The 21,454-nt window shown below is 45.7% G+C and overlaps 2 non-coding genes across 2 annotated transcripts; one reads left to right on the top strand and one right to left on the bottom strand.

The window, feature by feature from the left end:
- Positions 1 to 16,997: 16,997 nt before the first annotated feature.
- On the bottom strand, positions 16,998 to 17,071 carry Trnat-ugu (transfer RNA threonine (anticodon UGU)). The gene has a single exon. It is a non-coding gene; the product is annotated as a tRNA-Thr (tRNA).
- A 509-nt stretch (positions 17,072 to 17,580) lies between these two features.
- On the top strand, positions 17,581 to 17,654 carry Trnat-ugu (transfer RNA threonine (anticodon UGU)). The gene has a single exon. It is a non-coding gene; the product is annotated as a tRNA-Thr (tRNA).
- The last annotated feature ends 3,800 nt before the right edge of the window (positions 17,655 to 21,454 follow it).

The following is a 21,454-nucleotide window of genomic DNA, read 5'->3' as shown; positions in this document are numbered from 1 at the left end:
CTATTGAGGCACCCACTGCGGCCGAGTTCCGCCTACGCCCAGCAGCGCGTGACGTCACGAGCACTCAGCCAGGCTGTGTGACGTCATTCGGTGTCTGGTCGGAGCCCGAGGCGGGCGGCAAAAAACGTAACGGTGCGTCTTTCAGGGTCACGTGTCGGCTTGCAGGCCTACTGCACACGTGTGTGTCTGGCATAAAGGAGGCCCAGCCAATCAATGTCGTCCGTCGCTTCGTAATTCCACATGAAAAGCGCAATATTCCAGAATGAGATTTTCACTCTGCAGCGGAATGTGCGCTGATATGAAACTTCCTGGCAGATTAAAACTGTGTGCCGGACCGAGACTCGAACTCGGACCCTTGCCTTCCGCGGGCAAGTGCTTTACCATCTTTTTTTTTATTTTTTTAATTTTTATAACATTTTTTTGTTTTTATAGATTTATTTTTGTTTCATTACAAAGAAAGATCCTACAACTGCCGTAGCCGAGCGTCCGAGTCGTCTTCTCGTCTGTTGGGAGGGGTTCCCTCCTATTCCGTCCGTAGAGGATCAATATGCTCCAGGATTCTTCTTCATTTTCAGCGTTTCATACCCGGAACGCCCCAGTGAGCAGGAGGATCCGCAAATAATGAACCTAAATAATTTGCGAAACGAGTTCTGTACTTCGGGTGGCGGCTGAAAGCTGCATGTGTCGTCATCAATAGGGACCAAAAGTTGGGAGCATCGCAAAATATGAAGTAAACGGCCATGCCTTTTAGCCAGTTAACGGTGTTCGTTCTGGTTGATGGAAAGTATACGACGTCGGGGTGGAATACGTCATCAGGGGAGATAGACTCCGGCAATCGCCGCAAGAGTAATGCCAGCATGCGCTGCGTCAGTAGCCAGCACTCGCTGGTCGCGGCACACGTCAGACGGTGTGCATCCGAGTCAGCGACTGAGCATGTCGGACACAAGGGGTCGTCCGTCAGAGTAGCGAACTTCCCATTCACAACCACGTACCACAATGAACGCACCGTCGTAGGTAGAAAAGGCGTGTGTACCGCTCGCCACACCGTATTCCAGGCAACTTCAGGATGTCTGTGGGTGACCGTATTTACAGGTTGCCGCTGCGTCAACTAGAGCTGAGCAGCCGGCCGTCTTTAAAATGGTTCAAATGGCTCTGAACACTATGGGACTTAACATCTTAGGTCATCAGTCCCCTAGAACTTAGAACTACTTAAACCTAACTAACCTAAGGACATCACACAACACCCAGCCATCACGAGGCAGAGAAAATCCCTGACCCCGCCGGGAATCGAACCCGGGAACCGGGCGTGGGAAGCGAGAACGCTACCGCACGACCACGAGATGCGGGCTACCATCTGAGATACCGAAGCATGACTCATGCCCGGTCCTCACAGCTTTACTTCTGCCAGTACCTCGTCTCGTACCTTCCAAACTTTGCAGAATCTCTCCTGCGAACCTTGCAGAACTAGCACTCTTGAAAGAAAGGATACTGTGGAGACATGGCTTAGCCACAGCCTGGGGGATGTTTCCAGAATGCGATTTCAGGAGTGCTAGCTCTTTAAGGATCGCAGGAGAGCTTCTGTAAAGTTTGGAAGGTAGGAGACGAGATACTGGCAGAAGTAAAGCTCTGAGGACAGGGCGTGAGTCGTGCTTCGGTAGCTCAGATGGTGCCCGCGAAAGGCAAAGGTGCCGAGTTCGAGCCTCGGTCGGGCACACAGTTTTAATTTGCCAGGAAGTTTCAAGCGCAATATTGTTCACGCTCTACGGTCTACACTATTAATTTATTTTGTTAACCAGTTTACAAGACCACCACCAGATTTCAACTGACTATATCTATATCCCTCTTGTAAGCTGCACGTAACCCTCGCAGCTTTCCAGTGCTTTCCACACTACCTGTTCCATTCTATTCCTTCACTATTCCCGTGTTTGTGTTTCATTGTGGCTGCCTGTGCACTTCATATATTCCACTGTTACATTTGTCAATTCAACCTTTACTCCGTTTCTGTATCACCTCCCATGTCTGATACCTCTTCAAGCTATTTTTCAGCACTCTTGTCAAGCTCTAATTTTGTTTTATTGTGATTGTAAATTTGATTTAAATTTTTGAATAGACTCTATTTTTCCGAATTTAATTCTGCTGTTTATTTGTTCCCTTTATATTTACTACCTGTTTAACCTCAATATTTTTGACTGCATTACCACTTCACTGACAACGATGACATTTACTCTGTGACCATACCTCACTCATGCACGAATATTTAACCACCTTTGATGACGATAGTCAGTTAAAGCCTGATGAAGGCCTTGTAAGCCGCAAACAATTGAAAAAGTAAATTAATAATGTGAAACTTTATCAGTATTGTGCTTTTAAATTGAAACTAATCAGACTAGGAGCGTTTCATACCACGCTCTGGACTCATCACAGGATATTTGTCAAGGTAAATGCTTTGTTATCTTAAGGAGGATATGCTGAAGAGAAAAATCTGACTGCCCTACAAAATATAGAAAGATCCATCAAACTCTAACCTGGTGCAAAGATGTAAGTTTCGTGACAATTAGCACTGCAATATGAGGAATATAACGGTGTGAGTAAGTTTTTAATTAATAATACTGTAAAGTATATTTCGGAGGAAGAAGGGAGGAGCGGTTAACCTGGCAATATTTATATTTAATTTAATAAAAATCAGGGCAAATCGTAGTAATTTTTTTCTTAAATTCTGATTACCAGTTTCGCTCTTAAGTTCATCCTCGTACCCAAGCTATGAAATATGTAACGTTTACAATTTACATTTTACAGGCTTGGTCTTGGTTCAAATACTGATACAGACTTGGTCTTAAAAACCAAAACCGGTAACCAGAATTTAACAAAAAAAATTATTGCGATCTGGAATGATATTTACTAAAATATTAAGTACGGTAGCTATGTTCCGTAATAGTGTCAAAAATTGTTGATATTTGATTTGTTAGTCCTTTCCTTATCCCCAGACTAGTTACGCGATGATTCTCGATCTCATTCTCCTTCACTGTTAAATATAGGAAATGTGGCGTCTTACATGCCGAAAACTATATTTATTAAAATTTTATGTTCATTGCGTTTTAAAATTTAAAAAGCCACCTGGTAATAATGACACTTTCTTATTTTTATATGCAAGTTTTCTATTTGAAATAAAATGTGTTTTGTTTACGTTCGCAATAATTACATTCCATCCTTCCGTCATTCCTAACATATCACCGAATAACGGGTTTTCAACCGAACGTTTGTTTATTAATTGGATCGATACGTTCGCAAAACCAGCATAACTCGGGTGTAAAACCGCTAAGTCAATATTTCACTTAAAATTTTAACGTATAAAACATAATCGCAGATTTCAGCCATTAATACCGAGTAATTAATTAATTTTTTACTTATTTTTAATAAAGAAAATTGTTCACATGTGTATGAATTCCTAAGGGACCAAACTGCTGATGTCATCGGTCCCTAGATTTACGCACTACTTAAAATAACTTATGCTAGGAACACACACACACACACACACACACACACACACACACACATGCCCGAGGGAGGACTCGAACCTCCGGCGGAAGGGGCCGTTAAAAAAAAAGAAATGAAGTTTTTAATTTTAGTAGTTTACATCTACATACATACTCCGCAATCCACCATACGGTGCGTGGCGGACGGTACCTCGTGCCACAACTAGCATCTTCTCTCCCTGTTCCACTCCCAAACAGAATGAGGGACAATTGACTGCCTATATGTACGAGCCCTAATCTCTCTTACCTTTGCGGTCTTTCCGCGAAATATAAGTTGGCGGCAGTAAAATTGTACTGCAGTCAGCCTGAAATGCTGGTTCTCTAAATTTCCTCAGTAGCGATTCGCGAAAAGAACGCCTCCTTTCCTCCAGAGACTCCCACCCGAGTTCCTGAAGCATTTCCCTAACACTCGCGTGATGATGAAACCTACCAGTAACAAATCTAGCAGCCCGCCTGTGAATTGCTTCTATGTCCTCCCTCAATCCGACCTGACAGGGATCGCAAACGCTCGAGCAGTACTCAAGAATAGGTCGTATTAATGGTTTATATAGGACGAGTTTTTCGCGCTTACCTCAGGTTCGCTTATCATGCAGTTAGCGGCCTTTGAATCTGGGCAACTCATTTGGTTGTTCCCGTGACTACACATCATGCGTCGACTGAAAAAACGCAGTCCTCTGAGTCCATTCAAAGTAATTACGTCTACGACTTTTCCGATTATAATGGGGCCCACAGCACACTAAAAAATGTAATGTAAAAGAACTCTTCATTTTAACATAGTGCTGGCCGCTTTGTGGTGTGGCCTTTAAATTTGCAGTCGATCAAATGGACGTGACGGACAGACAGATGAACAGATTCGTGCCACAATGTGCTGACACATCCTACGCACGGAGCAGCGCTCGGCGTTAAACGCCACAAGGATTCCCAGCGTGGAGGCGCCTTCCCTTCTTCGCTACAGCAGAGTGCGTGACGCGCACGCTGCTACCTATTACGCACACTGCGTCACTCAGCCGCGTAGCCGCGGGCAGGGTCCCGGCGGGGCCCGGAAGAGAATGAAAATTGCTAACAAGGCCCTTCACTTCAGGTGGCCGCTTACGCCGCGCCTCTTTTACAGCGGCGCCGCCTCCCTGGCCCCCGCTCGGCGCTGTAAACCCCCTGCCAGTCCGCTCGCCCCCGCCCCCGCAGGCTCTGCACACCTTTTTGTTCTCGCCGGCAGGCGGCGGACGCCCCGGAGGTGCGACGCGGGGGCGGTCATTAAAAATGCACGGCCCCCGGGGCCGGACCGGCACGCCGTGCCCGCTTCTTGCCCCTCAGATGGCGACAGGGGGGGGCGGCAGCGGGGGCGGCCTGATTCGATTAGCCGACTCCCCCACGGCCCCCGCGTCATCAAGGCGGCGCGCTCCTTACTCACGTGCTACATCCCCTCCCCTCCCTCCTCCCCTCTGCCTCGCCCGCTTTTTCTCTCACACCGCTCCTTTCCTCTCGGCGAGTACCGTGATGAAACCGGCCTACCTCAGGGACGCGTTCTGGGGCCGTTACTATCCGCAAACAATCTGCCCGAGCGTTTCCAACACAAAGTACTTGCTCTGCCACGCAACAGTGTTAATGACTTTATAAATATATCCTGATAAGACAACAGCAAACTAATCACTTTGTAAGTGCATTCCGTGGCCACAAAAGTCACGGTGTAGCGATATGCAGATGGCATACTATCGCTTACACAAGGCATAAAAGGGCAGTGCAACGTCGGAGTTGTCATTTGTGATCACGTGATTCATGTGAAAACGTTTCAGACGTGATTGTGATCGCACGGCAGGAATCAACAGACTCTGAACGTGGAGTGGTAGTTGCAGCTAGACGCGTGGGACATTCTATTCGGAAATCGTTAGAGAATTCGATATTCCGATATCCATAGTGTCAACAGTGTGTCGGCAATACCAGATTTCAGCCATTACCTCTCCCCATGGACAGCGCAGTCGCCGACAGCCTTCACATAACGACCGAGAGCTGCGGCGTTTGTGTAGAATTGTCAGTGGTAACAGCAAAGCAACACTGCGTGAAATAATGGCAGAAATCAATGTGGGACGTACGACAAACGTATCCGTTAGGACACTCCGGTGACATTTGGCGTTAATGGGCTGTGGGACAGACATATGCGAGTGCCTTTGTTGACAACTCGATATCGCCTGTAGCGTCTCCCCTGGTCCCGTGACCTTACCGCTTGGACCCCAGACGAAAAGCGTGCCCTGATCATATCAGCGCCGATTTCATGACAAGAGCTAATAACTGGATTGGAGTGTGGCGCAGGTCCCACGAAGTCGTGGACTGAAGTTGTCAAACAGGCACTGTGCAAGCTGGTGGTCGCTCCATAATGGTGTCAGCTGTGTTTACATGGCATGGACTGGGTCTCTTCATCCAACTGAAACGATGTTTGGGCGAAAATGGTTATGTTCGGCTGCTTGGAGACCATCTGCAGCCATTCACGTACGTCATGTTCCCAAACAACAATTGCTTTTTCTGGCTGACCATGCTTCATGTCACCAGGCCACAACTGTTCGCGGTAGGTTTGAAGAACGTTCTGGACATTTCGAGGAGTTCGCTCGATGTGAATCCCATCGAACATTTGTAGCACACAATCGAGAGGACAGTTAGTGCACAGTATTTCCACCAGCAACACTCTAGCAATTATGGACGGCTATTGACCAAACTTGAATATTTATGCAGTGGACTTCCATCGAATTGGTGAGGCCATGCCACTTCGATTTGGTGCAGTACGCCCGGAAAAAAGAGGTCCGATACGACATTACAAGAAATCTCTCGACTTTTGTCACCTCAATGAACAACGACTCACCTACTCTTCAGTAGTATTCAGGTGAATGCAGTTTATCTCGATAGACATTTTCTGTTCTCCTCGGTGAAGGTACAGGAGAGTTTACAATAACTCGCACTACCGGTGGTGCAGAGACCAGGGAAGAAACAGGCTGTGCCTGTGGCCAATGATGGTTGAGTTTACGAAGAGAACGACTGGCCAGAAGCAAAGTCCATGGCGTAACGAAATTGAACGTAAGTGCGCGCAAACAGTCTAGAGCCATCCGCATCGAAAGTCACTCTAGTACAGATCGCGCATATCGAAGGCTTCAGAGAGCAGAGAAGACTACCGGACAAGTGCGGCGCTGTAGTTCAGTATTTACACAATTGAACTAGATAATTACTTTTGCATTATTATATACATTTCTGCAATTGTGTTACAAAGGTACGAAATTTATTACATTGCTTTGACTATAAAATATTTAAAAAAAACTATCTGTATGTCCCAAAGGTGACTTGGATGTGACAGAACCACAAACATTCGCAAATTGCACAAAATTTGCCCCAACAATGTATAGATATATTCTTGTTCTTCGGTACTTCATAGTCCAAGCAAGATGCTGTTTCGACTTCACGTCCAGAGCTGTTTCCATTTTTCTTAGATCTTTCAATCTCTCTCCTTCCCTGTGACTTAGTAGGCTCTACCTGTTTTGGCCATTTATCTTCATTCATGCTCTTAATATGTTCCTTCTATTTTCTTTTATTCATTCTTTTTTTTCTCGATATTATAAACGTTAACTTCTATTTTTATGCATTCTCTCTAATCTTGAAGAGCCTTTAACCTTTCTTTTACATAACATTTCCTCCCTCTGGATATTATTTACGCCCTCTTGTGTAGGCAACCAACCCTCACTGCCATACGTCAAAACTGGTGTTGTCGTTGGTTCATAAATTTTGATTCTGCTGTCATTTCTTGTTTTGTTATTCAACGTTCTGCTGTCGTATCACTTACGTGTTGGAAACGTTCAATCTTAGTTTCTGTATTTCGAGCTTTATTGTAAGTCACATCTGATCCTTGATAACAAAAATGAGAGATCTGTTCAATTGTTATTTTATTGATACTTGCCAGTGATAGGGTTGAGTATTTTCCCTGAAATACCTCACATCACGGTAATTAAAAAATGAACAAACGGACACGGCGCCGCGCCACTAACTGAATGTGTAATTATACCCCGCTAAAAGAAATCCCATGTCCTAAAGCCTTTACAACTCCGTGAGCGGAATTAACCGCTAAATTCGCCCCCGGCAACGTACTTCTCACTAAAAGTGTAGAATAAATTTACAAGTTTCGCTCCTCCCTACATCCACACCAAAACTCTTCAATCCATCTTTCGGTGTGTGGTGGAGCTTACTTTGTGTACCACTGTCATTTCCCACCTTTCCGCTCCACTCGCGAATGGTTCGCGGGAAGAACGATCGCTGGTAAGCCTCCGTGCGCGCTCAAATCTCTCTTGTTTCACATTCATGGTCTTTTTGTGAGATGTAAGTAGAACAATATATCGTTTAATCCTTACAGAAGCATGCGCTTTCGGAACAACAGCAAAGCACGTCGCGATGCGGAACGCCTCTCCTGCAGCGTGTGCCACTGGAGTTGGCTGTGCATCTCCGCAACGCTTTCGCGCTTACTAAATGAAACTGTGACAAAACGTGCTGCTCTTCTCTGAATTTCCTCTTCTTCCTTTACTATCTATATCTGCTATGGATCCCAGACTGATAAGCAGTATTCAAGTATTAGTCAAACGAGGGTTTAGCAAGCTACCTTATCTGCTGACTTTATCTGTCCTGACGATTCTTGCAATGAATATCGGTCTGGCATCTGCCCTTCTTGCGATTAGCGTTGTTTTTGTTGTTGTTGTGGTCTTCAGTCCGAAGACTGGTTTGGTGCAGCTCTCTATGCTACTCTATCCAGTGCAAGCTTCTTCATCTCCGACTAACTACTGCAGCCTACATCCTTCTGAATCTGTTTAATTTGCTCATGCCTTGATCTCCCTCTACAATTTGTACCCTCCGCGATTCCCTCCAGTACTAAATTGGTGATGCCTTGATGCCTCAAAACGTGTCCTACCAACCGATCCCTTCTTCTAATCAAGTTGTCACACAAACTCCTCTTCTCCCCAATTCTATTCAGTACCTCCCCATTTGTTCCGTGATCTACCCACCTAATCTTCAGCATTATTCTGAAGCAACACGTTTCAAAAGCTTCTAATCTCTTCTTGTGTGAAAGTGAAACATGGACGATAAGTAGTTCAAAATTCAAATGGCTCTGAGCACATCTGAGGTCATCAGTCCCCTAGAACTTAGAACTACTTAAACCTAACTAACCTGAGGACACCACACATATCCATGCCCCAGGCAGGATTCGAACCCGCGTCCGTAGCAGCAGCGCGGTTCCGGACTGAAGCGCCTAGAGCCGCTCCGTCACAGTGGCCGGCTCTGAGAAACTTCAGGCCACATATTTACAGTGGATGCGAGGATTGCCGTATGTGTCGAGTAGAACGAGAAACCGAACACCTCTGTATCGAGGTAGGCCAGGGCAGCACTGGCCGCATGCGGTCGTGTGTTACCTTCTTGGAAGATGTGCATCTCAGTAAAAAGACACAACCACTGACTTTAACATGTCAGAAATATGTCAGCCAGACACATCACTGACTATGAGAACGAGAGGTGATTGTGTCGTATACCCAGTGGCACCCCATACCATCACATCAGGTGCTGGGTCTCTATGAGGATGACGATTGAGGTCTTGCAGCGTTCATTCTCCTCAGAGCATCACACACTGGTGCGTCATTCATGACGCTAATATGCACAAACAGGTGTTGTAATTGGCCACACTCCCTGCTCTCACGCCAAGGGAATCCACAACTTCGGTCTCTGTGCGGACAGTCCGGGCTGCTCCAGTTGTTTCGCTGTGCCATATTGATACTTGTCTTGCTGCAAACAAACACATTTCCTCACTCTAGGTACATGACGTTGCTATAGGATGCAGAGTCATCGAGTGGGCGGTATATCCCTCCTCTCGGGCGCTAGTCCCGTGGGACACTAAAGCACCACTATAGCGTTGGATATGGCCCTCCTAAACCTGTCGATTACATATTCACAGATCCTACACAACGCGAGCAACGGTGCTGAGGAGTGATAAACTACACTCCCGCCATGCCGGTCATTTGCGTATCCAAACATTTTGTATACCCCTAGCCAATTAGAAGCTTTCTGTGCGTCTTCAGTGGGCCAAGAAACACACGCTCGTAAACTGGACAGCAGGGGCTTTGGCGGTGTAGCAATTTCGATCGTCATCACTGTCGACATAGATGTACATTGTACACGCGGTCGAAAACTATGGACCTAAGATGGAACCTTGCGGAGCTCTATTCGTGTAGCACATCTTTGGCGTCGGATGGCGTAAAGTGTTGCCTCGCGCGTTATCTACGTGAGCCGAAGGCTCAGGCAGCGATAGCGCGAGCCTGTTTTCGCAGTGATCCACGCAAACAACGGAATGACGGTAGCGGCGCGCCCTCCGGTGTTTTTCCCGATGGCCGCGGCTATCGCGCCCCCTGACCTACCGCCTATCGGCGCAGGCACAGGCCTTCGCAATTATCAGAAGCGCGAGCGCGCCGCACTCGCCGACCTGGAAAGGGCACAGCTCCGCTCTTCCTCGTCACATTCCAGCTCTCCTCCGTCAGTTTTCTGTCCACGAGAAGTAATGAAGCAGTTAAAGATTATTTATTTAACATACTCTGCTACATTTTAATACGGCATGCTTGCAGATTACGTCATCTTAGAGCAAGGAAGATAAAATAAGCCGTGAGGTTACAATAGATGACTTGCTTGCCGAATACAGTATTAGAATGCGTCAAATCTGAACAAGTTACTTCAACATCACACACACACACAAACACACACACACACACACACACATATATATATATATATATATATATATATATATATATATATATATATATATATACAGGGTGTTTCAAAAATGACCGGTATATTTGAAACGGCAATAAAAACTAAACGAGCAGCGATAGAAATACACCGTTTGTTGCAATATGCTTGGGACAACAGTACATTTTCAGGCGGACAAACTTTCGAAATTACAGTAGTTACAATTTTCAACAACAGATGGCGCTGCAAGTGATGTGAAAGATGTAGAAGACAACGCAGTCTGTGGGTGCGCCATTCTGTACGTCGTCTTTCTGCTGTAAGCGTGTGCTGTTCACAACGTGCAAGTGTGCTGTAGACAACATGGTTTATTCCTTAGAACAGAGGATTTTCCTGGTGTTGGAATTCCACCGCCTAGAACACAGTGTTGTTGCAACAAGACGAAGTTTTCAACGGATGTTTAATGTAACCAAAGGACCGAAAAGCGATACAATAAAGGATCTGTTTGAAAAATTTCAACGGACTAGGAACGTGACGGATGAACGTGCTGGAAAGGTAGGGCGACCGCGTACGGCAACCACAGAGGGCAACGCGCAGCTAGTGCAGCAGGTGATCCAACAGCAGCCTCGGGTTTCCGTTCGCCGTGTTGCAGCTGCGGTCCAAATGACGCCAACGTCCACGTATCGTCTCATGCCCCAGAGTTTACACCTCTATCCACACAAAATTCAAACGCGGCAACCCCTCAGCGCCGCTACCATTGCTGCACGAGAGACATTCGCTAACGATATAGTGCACAGGATTGATGACGGCGATATGCATGTGGGCAGCATTTGGTTTACTGACGAAGCTTATTTTTACCTGGACGGCTTCGTCAATAAACAGAACTGGCGCATATGGGGAACCGAAAAGCCCCATGTTGCAGTCCCATCGTCCCTGCATCCTCAAAAAGTACTGGTCTAGGCCGCCATTTCTTCCAAAGGAATCATTGGCCCATTTTTCAGATCCGAAACGATTACTGCATCACGCTATCTGGACATTCTTCGTGAATTTGTGGCGGTACAAACTGCCTTAGACGACACTGCGAACACCTCGTGGTTTATGCAAGATGGTGCCCGGCCACATCGCACGGCCGACGTCTTTAATTTCCTGAATGAATATTTCGATGATCGTGTGATTGCTTTGGGCTATCCGAAACATACAGGAGGCGGCGTGGATTGGCCTCCCTATCCGCCAGACATGAACCCCTGTGACTTCTTTCTGTGGGGACACTTGAATGACCAGGTGTACCGCCAGAATCCAGAAACAATTGAACAGCTGAAGCAGTACATCTCATCTGCATGTGAAGCCATTCCACCAGACACGTTGTCAAAGGTTTCGGGTAATTTCATTCAGAGACTACGCCATATTATTGCTACGCATGGTGGATATGTGGAAAATATCGTACTATATAGTTTCCTAGACCGCAGCGCCATCTGTTGTTGAAAATTGTAACTACTGTAATTTCGAAAGTTTGTCTGCCTGAAAATGTACTGTTGTCCCAAGCATATTGCAACAAACGGTGTATTTCTATCGCTGCTCGTTTAGTTTTTATTGCCGTTTCAAATATACCGGTCATTTTTGAAACACCCTGTATATATATATATATATATATATAACTGTAATTTCGAAAGTTTGTCTGCCTGAAAATGTACTGTTGTCCCAAGCATATTGCAACAAACGGTGTATTTCTATCGCTGCTCGTTTAGTTTTTATTGCCGTTTCAAATATACCGGTCATTTTTGAAACACCCTGTATATATATATATATATATATATATATATATATATATATATATATATATATATATCAAAAGTATCAGGTCACTGTGCATTGTGCTGCCAGGTACTCCACATCAGCGACCTCAGTAGTCATTAGACATCGTGAGAGAGCAAATGGGACACTCCACGAAACTCATGGACTTAAAAAATGGCTCAAATGGCTCTGTGCACTATGGGACTTTACATCTGACGTTATCAGTCCCCTAGACTTAGAACTACTTAAACCTAACTAACCTAAGGACACCACACACATGTATGCCCGAGGCAGGATTCGAACCTGCGACCGTAGCAGCAGCGCGGTGCCAGATTGAAACGCCTAGGACCGCTCGGCCACAGCGTCCGACTGATGGACTTCGAACGTGGTCGGGTGTCACTTGTCATACGTCTAATCATCCCCAGGTCAATTGTTTCCGATGTGATGATGAAGGGACACGTACAGGTCGAGAGCGTACAGGCCGACCTCGTCTCTTGACTGACAGAGACCGCTGACAGTTTAAGAGGTCGTAATGTGTAATAGGCAGTCATCTATCCAGATCATTACACAGGAATTCCAAACTGCATAAGGATCCACTGCCAGTAATATCACAGTTAGGCGGGAGGTGAGAATACTTGGATTTCGTGGTCAAGCGGCTACTCATAAGGTACAAATCTCGCCCGTTAATGCAAAACGGCGACTCGCTTGGTGTAAGGAGCGCAAACATTGGACCATTGAACAGTGGAAAAACGTTGTGTGGAGTGACGAATGACGCTACACAACGTGGCGATCCGATGACATGTTGTGGGTATCGCGAATGCCCGGTGAACGTCATCTGCCAGCGTGTGTAGTGCCAACAGTAAAATTCGGAGACGGTGATGTTAAGGTGTGGTCGTATTTTTCGTGGATGGTGTTGTTTTGTGTGACACTATCACAGCACAGGCCTCCATTGATGTTTCAAGCACCTTCTTGCTCCACACTGTTGAAGAGCAATTCGGTGATGGCGATTGCATCTTTCAAAACGATCGAGCACCTGTTGATAATTCACGCCCTGTGGCAGAGTGGTTACACGACAATAACATCCCTGTACCGGACTGGCCTGAATCCTATAGAACACCTTTGGGATGTTTTGGAACGCCGACTTCGTAGCAGGCCACACCTTTCCTCAGTGCAGCACTCCGTGAATGGGCTGCCGTTCCCCAAGAAACCTTCCAGCACGTGGTTGAACGTATGCCAACGTGAGTAGAAGCTGTCATCAAGGCTGAGGGTGGGCCAAAAACATGCTGAATTTTAGGATTATCGTTGGTCTAAGAGGTCCTTTGGAATCCGCCACAAACTCCTGGTCTTCTGTCAGTAGCCATCGGAAAATGTTTCATAATTCTGCAACTATGTACATCAGTGAGATGGGTCGGACTTTGAAACTTCCTAGCAGATTACAGCTGTATGATGGGACGTTGACTGGGAACAGTTCCCTGTCAATGACAAGTGCTGTACTGTCCGAACTATCCAGCTGTGATTCAAGACCTGCCCTCACAGGTTTACTTCTGCCAGTACTGTCAATCGTGTATGTATAGCTCAGACAGCAGGTCACTTGCCAGCGAATGGCAAAGGTTAGGATTTAGGTCCTGGTCCGTCGCGTAGTTTTAATCTGCCAGTAAGTTTAAGGTCAGTGCAGAATCCGCTGTAGAGTGAAAATTCATTACTGAGATCGGTAGTTCTGAATATGTACTCTGCAACTATTTTAAGACTGAAACGTCTTGCATGGTGCATCTTTTCCTTATCACATTTCATGCTACAGTACTCTATTCTTTAGTAGAGATAATGGTATTGGATGGAAAGTGAAAAAAGAAAAGCAGTGGAATAGTGTACATTAGGAAGAAGGAAGACTGTCGCAGATGTTGGTTGGAAGCTTAAGAAAGGCGTCTCTGGCAGAGAAAACGCAGCCAGAGGTAAAGAGGCGGGACTCTGAGAAAGCTCTGCTCGCTTCCCGAGTCGCAGCCACCGGATTGGTAGGACGGCTCCACTGATTAAATGAATAATTTGATTGTGTGGCCAGAGGAAAAAGTCGTCGGCAGGTTTCCTTTCCACAGTGGGAGGAGGGGTGGGGCGGCTGCCGAGAGAAGGAGACGAGAGCAGCAGATACTCTCTGGAGGAGTTGGCGGGGGTCGGTAGTCTCCAGCTCTTTCGCGAACAACATTCTGTCTTTCTCGAAAACGTCGGGGTGCTGAAAGAGACAACTTGTTCGGTTAAGAGACTGAGTAGTACGCGCGTGTGTGTGTCTGCGCAGCAGAGCAGAGTTGTGGGGAGTCTGAATAGAGTGGAAAAAAGGAGAGTGAGGGGTTGAGAGGGAGAATTGGAACGGTTGACACTGGGACCAGGGAACAGGCGTAGCGGCAACCCGCACAACATCTCGCCGGCGCGCGTCGCTGAAAAGGTGGGGTGCAGCGGCGGAACAGACGGAGATGGATAATGAGGGGGTGCGTGAGGGCAAGGAGGGGAGGGGGTAATTTTCCTTTGAGGAATCAGGCAATGCTCAATCTGACGCGGCTAAGGTGCTGGGGGGGAGGGTGGGGGGGCGGTGGCGGCGGCGAGCGAGCAATCTGGCGGCGGAGAGCCGGACTGCAGCAGAAGCCGCGCAATTTGCCTTTTGATTTTAACCCCTGCGCCTTCGCAACCCCCGACCGGCACATCAAACGGGGCCGCCGCCGCCGTCCCCGCAAATTAATGTTCTGCCGCGCGAGACACGGCCTGTGCTCAACCTAGCTGCTCTGTCCGCGCGTCTTTTGTGGGAAATCCGCGGAAAGGGAAACGGGAAGAAGAAAAAAAGCTGCTTGCCCAATTGAAGGCCTCTCCGGGTCTGGTTGTTGGCGGAGGAGGAAATCAAAGCTGGAATGCCGTGCCCTTTTTTTTATTATTATCGTTATTCATTATAATTCGCTTATCCTACCGAGAGATGGAAATGTCTGTAACGGAAGGAAGACGTCAGAAATGCAGGCCAGAATTTCGACAGGAAGACTAGGGTCCAACATGGTCTATAGAGGCAGACTGAAAAGCTTAGGTTTCACAAGGACTGTGAAACGTCTCTGTGAAGTCCTTTCATAAGACGCTTGTCGAGTTCGGTACAACTTACTCACTTTACTACCTGACTTTAGCTCAATTCATGAACTCTTCCAGAAAGACTGAGCACTCAAATAAGGCCTATTGAATATTATATGTGTGTTTTAATGTGGGGTTTCTGTTTTGTTTTGTGGGACACGCTGAGTTGGTCATCGTCTGCTGGGAACAGACGATGTTGCTTCTCGTTCGAGCACAGGATGACCAACTTAGGTCTGCAATACCTGGACAGAGAGGTTTACCCATCTTAGTCGAAGGCTGTTTTTGTGTGTGGGGTTGGTGACGGAGGGCTACCCCTCTGGTAGCTTCCGCTGCACGGGGAGCTAGGTAATCTCGAAAGAGAAAGGGGAACTCTTCGGTGAACGCTTGGTGAGTACGGATGGTAGCTCTTAAGGGGGTTTTCAGGTGATAGGAAGCAGGTTGAGTTAGGACTTCCTTACGTTTAACTGTCGAAATACTTAAGAACTTCAGATTAACTGAAGCGTGTAAATCGAGTTATTTTTCCGAAGGTACCATAATTATATTGCTTTAAATAGGCGATTTTTGGGTGTTTGAGTTAAAAGTGTGGAAGTTACTTTGTTCATTTTGCACAACGATGAAGCAGAATTTCAAACGGTAAACCTTATAAGGAAAAGCTGGTTAGGATCACTTCAACCGTACCTGAGTGTAGTAGTGTGTAGAAGCGAGTATGATTTTTAATCTTATATTTCTTGGAAGTTGCTTTTGTATTTGTGTGTCGATTTTGTGTCACGTGTTTGGTAATCAGTGACCCTTCTGGTCCACCACGGTACCGCAATGGGCCTTATTTTCACAGTTTGATTGCTTAATGAGCTATAATTTGTGCAAGAATATCTGTTCTTTCGCGCGGTTTCTACAAAGCAGCACAACAGTTTGGGTCAGAATGCACCACCTGCTCTAGTTCGGCCGTATGCAAGCAGCAGACGCAGTTAGTACGTTAAATAATTATCGCACAGCCTCGTGTATGGGTTAAACATCTGTCCAGAATAGCGTATGCGTGGAATCGTAATGCGAATCTCACTGAGATATTTTTATGGTATGAATGCAAAGGAGATGATAGTATCATTGTCTCCAACCCCCGTCCTCTGTCTTCCTCCTTGCTGTAGTTAAATTGTACTCTGTTACATTCTCACGTAATGCTTACTTAAATATTTTGAGTCAGGCACCAGTTGTGTGTAGTCAGGATGCGCAACCAGATACTTAGATACAATAAATAATCTACGTGTAATATAAATTCTGTGGTGTTGATCTTACTCACTTACTCCGATTTCCAATCCTGAATTAATCAAGTTGCTTCATGCACATGGAGAGCTATTTATCTGGCTACTTAAAGAAATTTGCATACTTGTAATTAAATGATTAATGCAATTAAACTAATAATTTTCCAGTTCCGTTTTTTTCCAAATGGTTAGGAAGGGCTTGGGCTGATGGCGACCTTGAATTTCTGAATTTTTATCATTATTTGTGTGAGAGAAGCAGCTAGAAATGCGAGATAACGTATATGGCTCGATGAGAAACGTCCGTCATATTTACAAAGCAACTAAGCATTCGGCTTAATTAATTCAAGACACTTCAAAACCTGACTTGCTTGTTCGTGTTGGCGTTGTGGTGATAAAAGGGGCTAAACACATCAGTTCCACACACAGGCAGAACAACTGTGAAACAGCTTTACACAAACAGTTGGATCCTTAATGTTACAAAACACAAAACATTATAAATAATGACTAACTTACAACCTCAGCTGCCGACGGGTGTTGTTGATATACCTCGATGTGGACAGCTGAAAATGTGTGCCCCGACCGGGACTCGAACCCGGGATCCCCTGCTTACAAGGCAGACGCTCTATCCATCTGAGCCACCGAGGACACAGATGAACAGCGCCACTGCAGGGACTTATCCCTTGCACGCTTCCCGTGAGACCCACATTCCCAACCGTCCACAATTCTACATATGTAATGTACTTTATAGACATTTGCCCACCCACTCATTACTCGCGCACGCTTTGGCGATTCCCGTAAGAGTTTGGGCAACCTGTGCGCATTCGCGCAGACGAAGGTCAATGGCTGGGTAGCCTTTAACTATATATATGAAGACAGTAACTGTTCTCGAAAGAACAGTTACTGTTGAGAGACCGTGCAGCTTTTCCCTGGAATAAATGATGACTATCTGACAACCTCAGCTGCCGACAGGTGTTGTTGTTATACCTCGATGTGGACAGCTCTTACGGGAACCGCCAAAGCGTGCGCGAGTAATGACTGTATGGGCAAATGTCTATAAAGTACAATACATATGTAGAATTGTGGACAGTTGGGAATGTGAGTCTCAAGGGAAGCGTGCAAGGGATAAGTTCCTGCAGTCGCACTATTCATTTGTGTCCTCGGTGGCTCAGATGGATAGAGCGTCTGCCTTGTAAGCAGGGGATCCCGGGTTCGAGTCCCGGTCGGGGCACACATTTTCAGCTGTCCACATCGAGGTGTATCAACACCACCTGTCGGCAGCTGAGGTTGTAAGTTAGTCATAATTTATTCCAGGGAAAAGCTGCACGGTCATCAACAGTAACTGTTCTTTCGAGAACACGTTACTGTCTTCGTATGTACAAAACATAATGTCATGCAAAAATGACTTACAGCTGCCAGAAGTAAAGACCGATGACCATCCACTGTGTAAGCTCCATGTGAGACGAGCAAAAAAAAAAAAAAAAAAAAAAAAAAAAAAAAAAAAAAAAAAAAAAAAAAAAAAAAAGTTCAGTTCTGCCTGTTTCGAGCTTACAAACGTGTGTCATCGTCCATCGTCCCGAAGTGGAGGTGCGATTGCTAGCACACTTTGCGTACACTACTGTTCTAAGGTGTAATCATCATGAGAAACACAGATAAAGTAAAACATGTGGAAGGGATGGTCATATAAAAATGAGACGGATGAATGAAGTAGGCAAACTACTTATTATTTCAGAAGTAATCGCCTTAACTGTTAATACATTAATTCTCTGGGAGACAAGACGATAAATCACTTCACGGAAAAACGTTTGTGGCTACCTGCGGAACCACGATTGTACCCAAAGGTGCTCCTCGTCCGCTGAGGCAAATCGACGGCCACAAATGTCCATCTTCAGCGCTCCAAAAATATGGAAAACGCGCAGGGAGAGGTATGGACCGTGTGGGGGATATGGCCCGTCCACATGTTTCCAAAGCTGTTTCAGCTAAGCTGGAGAAGTTTCGCTGGGAAGCACTTACACGTTCCCCATACAGTCCCAATCTATCTCCGTGGGATGTCCACATTTTTGAGTCCCTGAAGAAAGACATTCTTGGGAGCCGGTTTGCTTCGGAGGAAGAGGTCGACGCATGGCTAAAATCATGGTTCCGTAAGCAACGCAAATATTTTCCGTGAAGGTATTGGCCATCTCGTCTCAAAGTGCAATATGTATTAACAGTTATGGCGGCTTCTTTTGTAATAATAAACAGTCTACTTACTGTTTTCCATCTGTCTCAGCTTCATGGGCCGGGCGCGGTTCTAGGCGCTTCAGTCCGGAACCGCGCGACTTCTACGGTCGCAGGTTTGAATTCTTCTTTGGGCATGGATGTGTGTGATGTCCTTAGGTTAGTTAGATTTAAGTAGTTCTACGTTCTAGGGGACCACCTCAGATATCAAGTCCCATAGTGCTCAGAGCCATTTGAACCATCACCTTCATGTCGTTACGCTTACAGTTGTCATATTGAAGCATCCAGTATGAAAATTGTGTAAATCTGGTAACCGAATACCTGTCAATCCCTTCATCAGAAAAGTGAGATTCTTACACTTACATACCAACAATCCCTAGTGCTGTTCATGGCTAACAATGAAAGTGAATTAAGGATGCATGTCTGTGTGATGTTAAGAATGGAGTTTTATATTCTAGTCGAAAAGTCTATACAGTGTTGCCGACAGGTGTCACGTAGTATATATATATATATATATATATGCTATAATTTACCATAATATTTGGAATGTGGATATAATTTTCTGTTAACACTAACGTTCGAATTGTGGAGACGCTCCCCTTTCTTTAAAAGTGTGTTGTCTGTATGTGCATCTAGGCTGTTGTGTGTGTGCTAGAGAAGAGAGGGGAAGGGATTGAGATGTATCTAGATATGTGAGGTGTTTTATATGATGAGGTAGTCATCTCCTACAAGGAGGCATTATCTTTGTATGATATTTTACAAAAATAAATTCAGACCATCAAAAGATGACGCATAGGAGTCATGAATGGCTCGATAAAAAACAAGTACATTGTGTTTTGCACAAGATGGAGTTTAAAAAAGGCGAAAATTTAGTATTGTGCAGTTAACGGAGCGACAAAATCGTGCTTTATGACAACAGCATTAATAATTCATTGTTACAATGCCACTCTGCATGTAAAATTGTGAAGGGATGCCATTTGAAGGTAAGGCAGAGGACGGGCTTCGGTTTGTTGTCAGGATATGATGTTAATAGCGAAATGGTTGTGCACGATAGGTAGCTGATAATACTTTCTCTACCGAAGAAGAAACGGAATTTACAATCCGAAAACACAGAGGAACCTAGGTCGAAAAAGGAAAGGCCGACTCCGTGAAGGAAGAACAGAACCGTAATTAGACCCGTATCGGATGAGTTCACTTTTATTTCGTTAACTATGTGCAGCGAGGATGCCGTACCAATTCAACCTGAAGGAAGAACAGACGTAATTAAACCACATCTCCATCCACTTAGTAAACTTGCCGTACTAACCCATCTTAAACGAGCACATGGATAATTGAAGCACAATTAATGGATCCACTTCATTTATTTACCAGTGAGAATGCCGTACCAATCCAGAAATGGGATTGTCACGACATACCCAAAGAACGGCGTAATCGAATATTTAGTGTATATTTTACGCTACTCAAAACACACCTGCGAGTATGCAGCACAGAAACAAATCGCGAAGTTAACTGCAGTGGGGGAATCAAACATAGTCGATGTTCGTTCCGTTTAATTTTTCTTCTCCATCTGGTTTTCGCTTAATGTTTTCTTTTTAATCTATAGCTGAGATTTTTCGTAGATCTTGAAATCGACGGTTTGAAGCCATTGTCATTGCGTAATGGAACAGATGTCTGTTAGCGTGCTAAATGCTTTCGCCGGTAGGCCATTTCCAAAAAAGGAAACAACACAGTGTTTCATTTTCGTGTTTATTGCTACCCGACAGGGCACGTTGTATCATTCGAAAACCTCCCAAAAGCTTGCTTTGGAACAAATGGTCAGCAGATGATTTAATTTATTACTCGATCAAAAAAATGGTTCAAATGGCTCGAAGCACTATGGGACTTAACATGTGAGTTCATCAGCCTCCGAGACTTAGAACTACACTACTGGCCATTAAAATTGCTACACCGCGAAGATGACGTGCTACAGACGCCAAATTTAACCGACACGTAGAAAATGCTGTGATATGCAGATGATAAGCTTTTCAGAGCATTCACACAAGGTCGGCGCCGGTGGCGACACCTGTAACGTGCTGACATGAGGAACGTTTCCAACCGATTTCTCATACACAAACAGCAGTTGCCCGGCGTTGCCTGGTGAAACGTCTGTTGTGATGCCTCGTGTAAGGAGGAGAAATGCGTACCATCACGTTTCCGAATTTTATAGAGGTCGGATTGTAGCCTATCGCGATTGCGGTTTATCGTATCGCGACATTGCTGCTCGCGTTGGTTAAGATCCAATGACTGTTAGCACAATATGGAATCGGTGGGTTAGGGAGGGTAATACGGAACGCCGTGCTGGATCCCCACGGCCTCGTATCACTAGCAGTCGAGATGACAGGCGTCGTATCCGCATGGCTGTAACGGATCGTGCAGCCACGTCTCGATCCCTGAGTCAACAGATGGGGTCGTTTGCAAGACAACAACCATCTGCACGAACAGTTCGACGACGTTTGCAGCAGCAGGGACTATCAGCCTGGAGACCGTGGCTGCGGTTACCCTTGACGCTGCATCACAGACAGGACCGCCTGCGACGATGTACTCAGCGACGAACCTGGTTGCACGAATGGGAAAACGTCATTTTTCCGGATGAATCCAGGTTCTGTTTACAGCATCATGATTGTCGCATCCATGTTTGGCGACATCGCGGTGAGCGCACATTGGAAGCGTGTATTCGTCATCGCCATACTGGGCTATTACCCGGCGTGATCGTATGGGGTGCTATTGGTTACACGTCTCGGTCACTTCTTGTTCGCATTAACGGCATTTTGAACA

Source organism: Schistocerca serialis, chromosome 12, assembly GCF_023864345.2.
Source record: "Schistocerca serialis cubense isolate TAMUIC-IGC-003099 chromosome 12, iqSchSeri2.2, whole genome shotgun sequence".
Taxonomy (NCBI): Eukaryota; Metazoa; Arthropoda; class Insecta; order Orthoptera; family Acrididae; genus Schistocerca; species Schistocerca serialis.
Note: the sequence above shows the minus strand (reverse complement) of the source record. Positions and strands in the feature narration are given on the sequence as shown.